Source organism: Fukomys damarensis, unplaced genomic scaffold (genome assembly GCF_012274545.1).
Source record: "Fukomys damarensis isolate Sample0158 unplaced genomic scaffold, DMR_v1.0_HiC HiC_scaffold_7, whole genome shotgun sequence".
In the NCBI taxonomy this organism is placed as follows: Eukaryota; Metazoa; Chordata; class Mammalia; order Rodentia; family Bathyergidae; genus Fukomys; species Fukomys damarensis.
Window position 1 is genome coordinate 34,638,629 of NW_022900919.1, and position 6,000 is coordinate 34,644,628.

Genomic DNA, 6,000 nt, shown 5'->3' on the forward strand with positions numbered 1-6,000 from the left:
AAGGTTCCCAAAATGAGACGGAGACCTCAACTCATTCCACCCATGTAGTAGGTTGTAGGTTCACCAATTTACATCACAAAAAACAAAACAACAACAACACATTTTAGGATGCTTCAGCAAGAGGCATAGACAAATTTTATTAGGAAGAATTACAAAACTACATAATCAGAGAAAATAGTGTGTGGGCCTTCAAGGGAAAGGCACATTATAATCTGGGATTGGGGGTTTTATGTGACCTTGGGGGTTGCTCCAGACAGGTGATCTAGGAAGAAACCACTGGCACATGTTGGAAATTGAGAAGTAAACCCCCCATTTAATAATGTTGTTTCCTTAAAGACTGGAGTTTGTGGAATTTGTGAATGCATAGAACAGGCTCCATTTACAGGTGAAAACCATGAGCCCCAATTTACAGGTTTATTCTCTCTTTAAGATCCTAAGGAATTTTTTAAGTGAGTTTCTTGGATAGGAAAATGATGTTATAACTTGGTTAACTCTGAGTGTGTTATGAACCTAAAGTTTTTCTTAAAAGTATGTTTTTAAAATTATGATTTTCCTTGTCTCCTTTCCACCTGCCTTTATCTATTCTACTCTACCTCGCCTCATTGTACCTGCATACACACACACACACAAAAGCACCAAAATGCCAGGCAGGGAAGACTACAGACATCACCACTGGAAGCCATGGCCAGGATCACAGTGGCCAGAGTTGAAACGGATGGTGCTATCCCCAATCCCCCAGAGGAGGCAGTGAGGAAAAAAGAGAAGCATTACTAGACCTCTTTCTCTCACTCCAAGAGTTTATTCACCCTTTTGGAAGCCACAGAGAGGAAGGAACCCTACAAAGAGTAGGATGGCCTTGAAGTCCAAAAGAAATTCTTAGAAGCCTAACTTGCCCAAATATTTACACCAGAGAGGTTATATTTTAAATGAGAAGATACTGAATTGTCTTAAATATCAGCCTGATGGGCATATTGAATTCAGTTACAGATAAGATAAAGTCCTGCTTTTTAAAAATTTTTAAATTTACTTATTAGTACAGGTTTGCATTACATGATATTTACATTCGTTATGTGGAGTTGGTGCATGCACATAATACATTTTAATTCCTTTTTTCATCCACTTTCTCTTTTGTCCCTCCTTTGTTCATTCAACTCTTGATCCCCTTCCTCTTTTTTGTACATATTTGTAGTACATAATGTTTACATTTGTTGTATGCTGATATTTGTAGATGACATGATCCTCTACTTAGAAGACCAAAAAAAAAAAATCCACCAATATCTTAAAGTTTATAACCAAATTCAGTAATGTAGGAGGATATAAAATTAACCATAAAAATCAATAGTATTCTTGTACACTTAGTGAATCCACTGAGAAGGAAAAAAATCACATACATAATAGCACCAAGAAAAATGAAATACTTAGGACTTAACCTAACTAAGGAAGTGAAAGACCTCTACAATGAAAACTACAGATCTCTCAAAAAAGAATCAAAGTGGACAGCAGAAAATAGAAAGATATCCCCTGTTCCTGGATAGGCAGAATCAATATAGTTAAAATGGCCATGCTTCCAAAATTGATATACAGATTTAATGCAATCCCAATCAAATTACAATAGCATTCATCACAGAGTTAGAGAAAATAACTCTACAATTTATATGGAACAAGAAGAAACCCAGAATAGCAAAAGTAATCCTGGGTAATAAGAGTAAAGCAAGATGTATCACAATCCCAGAGCTGAAGTTCTATTACAAAGCTACTGTGACATGGTCATATCTACGTGGGTTTGAGTACAGAAACTAATAAAGTATTCTCTAAATAGTGAAATAAAGAATAAGACTATAAGAGCAAGAAGCAATTTAAATATGTTCAGGGGCCATTTTCATCTCCAGAATTAAGGATTATTTTAATGTTACATCATTGCCTTTTCTCTTTTACTTTCCTTTTTAGTTTTATTTTAGGATTCCCTATTTTTAATGTTCATATAGAGATTTCTTTAACTGAAATACCAAATAGTTTCTGTGGTGTGAAAAACTATAATAGTACTCAGGATCCTAATGACATAATTAATAATGTGAAATAGGAAGTAAAGGGCTAAAGTTGTAGGGAAAGTGGGAAGGGTGGGGGAAAGGTTACAAGGGAGAGGAAAAAAGTATGAGAAACTGAAAAAATGGAAATAAAGTGTTTGTAACTGGGGAGGGGAGGAGCGTGTGAAGGGAGGGCAGAGGCAAGGGGGAAAAATGAGAATCAAGACCTATTATGTAAAGGTACAGAATCCTAATGATGAATGTAAGTGTATTGTATACCTAGATTGTACCAATAAACTCAATAAAAAGAAAAAAAAACAGCATGGTACTGGCACAAAAACAAACATGAGGATAAATGAAACAGAATAGAGGATGCAGAAAAAAACCTCAAGCACATTCAGTTATATGATCTTTGACAAAGCAGAAAAAAACATAGCCTCTTTAATAAATGATGTTGATTAAACTATCCACGTTCAGAAGAATAAATCTAGACTCATTTCCCGCCATGTACTAATTTGTGCTCTTTTTATTGGTAACCAGATGTGTCCGGATCACAGTTGCCTCAAAAGTCTTTTGGGAAGTTTTGAGGAAACTGCTGCTTCATTGAATGCTCTGCTCCCCAGGAATGGCATACACTAGGAAGAAGGAAGTTGTTCACTGGATGGAGCAAGCATATTCTAAAAAGTCCTTTAGCTAGGGTGGGGGCGCACCACTGCAACCTGAAAATGAGGTGTCCCGCCACTCACTATCTTCCTTCAAATGGTAAGGATGTTCAAGGAGCCCTTCTCATGGCCCGTGCCTGCACCCAAGTATCTTGTAACCTACTATTATTTTTCAGTGTCACCTCTGCATTCTGGGAGTTGAAAAGGGAAGAAACTATCCTCATCCCATGTTGCTTTGCTCTCTGCCTTTTCCCAGGGTGACCCATGAAAATCTTTGCTTGGAAACAGTCCATGCAGTTTATGGGAAGGTTCCTAGTCAAATGTTCCTCTGCTAGCTTCTAAAAGAACTCTCCCCAAATTGTGATCAAGATCAGCAGCATACTGGAGCTGGTTAGACTGCAAATTCTCAAGATACCACCAAATACACTGACCAGAGCTGTGGAGTAGGGATCTGTTGGAACAAGCTATCTCATCCACAGCTCTTGCATACTAGTTTTGAGATGTGCTGTTTTTAGAGACCCAATGGGTTTCTTTTAGTTGAGCTCTCCTAAAAGCTGATGATATCTTTAGAACAAGAGTTTTGACATTACATGGTACCTGAGGCTCTCAGCAGGTCCACTTTAATCATCCAACAAGAATCTGATTGGCAATTGATTATATACCATGCTTGAACTCTAAATTCCTTCTCTATATCCTCAAACCTTCCTGCTGTAGCTTTGTGAGATGGAAAAATATAAGAGGCAAAATATCAAGCATTTCAATGCAGTGTACTTTTACATACTTTTATTCCAGAAAAGAGGTAGCCTACTAAGACTGAGGAAGATCATTTAGCTTCCTGGCCTTGAGACAAACACAAGATTTATTTCATTTCCTAGCTCCTTTTGTTACTCAGTGTGTGGGCCATAGACCTGCAGCATCACCATCCACTGGAAACTTGTGAGAATTGTAATTTCAGGCTTCACCCCAGAACTACTGAGTCAAAATCTGAGTTCTTCTGAGGAACCCAGGAGAGTTGTATGTTCATTAAAGTTTGAGAAGAAGTCATCTTGCTCATTGGTTCTCAGCCTAGGCTGCACATAAGAATCACCTGGGAATATATTAGAAGAACATTACTGTGCTCAAAAGATTATTATTTAATTGGTCTGGGGTGAATCATGAACATAAGTATATTTTTTTAATTCTCCCAAGTGTTTCTAATGTGTAGATTGGGTTGCTGGCAAAACCAAGAGACCTAGAAATGCCATGTCTCCTGGCTGAAAATCTGCAGATGATTTAAAGGTGTAAATAAGAAGAAGTGAATGGATATGCCAGACACTTACAAACACTAGCTCACTTGACTCTATGAATAACATAAAGAATGTACTCTCAGTAGACTTTTGTCTCTGCTTTGTGCTATTTTATCAGAATATAGTACCACAGACTAGATGACTTACAAGGAAGAGAAATGTATTTGGTTCACAATGTTAGAGGCCAGGAAGTTCAAGATCAAGATGTCAGCAGTATCTGGAGAGGCCTGCTCACTGCTTTAAGATGGTGCCCTTTGCTTTGTCCTCAGGGCAGCAGGGCAAGAGTAGGTAACAGAGAGGGAGGGAGCTTGAACTCATCCTTTTACAAGGAACCTGCTTTTGAGATAACTGAGTCCACTCACACAGGTAGAGTCTTTGTGACATAAATGGTTCCTAAAGGACCCACCTCCCACAACTGCTGGCTTAAGGACCCAGTTTGTAACACCTGGATTTTGGTTCATGCATTCAAACAACTACAATCTCTTAACCAATAATGAAAACTGAAGCTTAGAGATTAATGATTTTATACGGGCTTCCAAAAATAGCAAGTAATAGAGCCAGGATTAAAAATATAAAGTGAAGACCCATGTCTTATTTGCTAGATGCATAAATTGAAGATTCAAAATTAAAATTAAAAAAAATAGAAGTACACAGCGAAATACTGGTAAGATAAATCAAATTTCCAACGTGGTAGAGCTTTAAAGCATATGAGATTGTAAATTGGTTTTCATTGTAATAGAACATCCACAGAGTTGTAGAGATTTGTGTCTTAAACCTAGAGATTTGAATTCTTTCTTCAGCACTTATGCTCAGCTCTGAGGCAGCAAACTGGCAGATGAATGCGCAGATGTGGGACGCAATACCATTGCAGACAGAAAACTTGCAGCAAAAGCAACACAGAGTAGTAATGAAGAGCACCACTGTACACAGCTTGGTGATGTGCCTCTTATGCCATCCTCCTGAACTCTAAGCTCAGTGCTAGGTGGCTCCCAGAGGCAATGGGAAGGCAGGAGTTTAGCTAAAGACCAAGAACTCCACACCAAGCCTGCATGGTATCTCATCCCAATTCTTTCACCTATGAAGTGACTTTGAACAACAAATTACCCTCACCTGCCACATGTAACTCATCTGTGAAATGGGGACAAGAGCTTTGCAATGCCACTTCTTGCTTGTCTATTGTAAGACTGGAAATGGCCTATGTAACACATAGAATGCAATTCCACTGGTGGATTTTAATTTTATTTTGTAGCTTGGAATGGTCTTTTGTCCTCTTTTTCTTCATCCACTTTGCAACCCCTATTCCCATTATCATGAAACTTTCAGACAAGCCCCTTCCACACAGAGCTACAAAACAGATGACTGAATTTCCCCAGTAAGCTGACTCAGGTAGAGTTGTCTGTACAGAGCTGCTTCAAGCTCTTTAAGGACAGAGACTGCTTTGTTCCCGGCAAAGCCCTCAGCACCTGGTCCAGTGCCTACCTACTCTCAGTAGGTTGTCGATGAACCCTTGTAGAAAAAATGACCACATAAAAATACTTCTAGAAATCACTAGTTGCTTTCCCCACATCCCAAGGACCTTGCTGTGGGTCACTGGGAGGATGGGGCAGAAGCATTATGACTCACTATCTTCCTTCAGCTTCTTAGCCATCCCTGGCCCACAGGTCCAGAACCTCAGATGGCTGTTTTCTCTTTATAACTAAGTTTAAGGCACAATCTCAGCCTCTTTCATAAATCCCCAAACTCTGCTGCAGAGAACCTGAGTGAGATGAACCCACATACCTGGTACAGTGGAAGGAAATTTGATGGGTATTTTCTGCATTCAAGTAAATTTCCACCCCACGAGTCACATGTGGAATACAGTACTTCACTCTGAAAAACAGGCCTTGCAGTTTCTTAAAATGATCCACCACGGAGAATCATATAGGCCTCACTTCATCTCCATGCTTTCCCAGAAGATGATTGAAGGGTGAGGCAGACGCTCCTGGGAGCCTTTTCAATTGTCCTTACTTAAAAAAAAAAAAAAAAAAA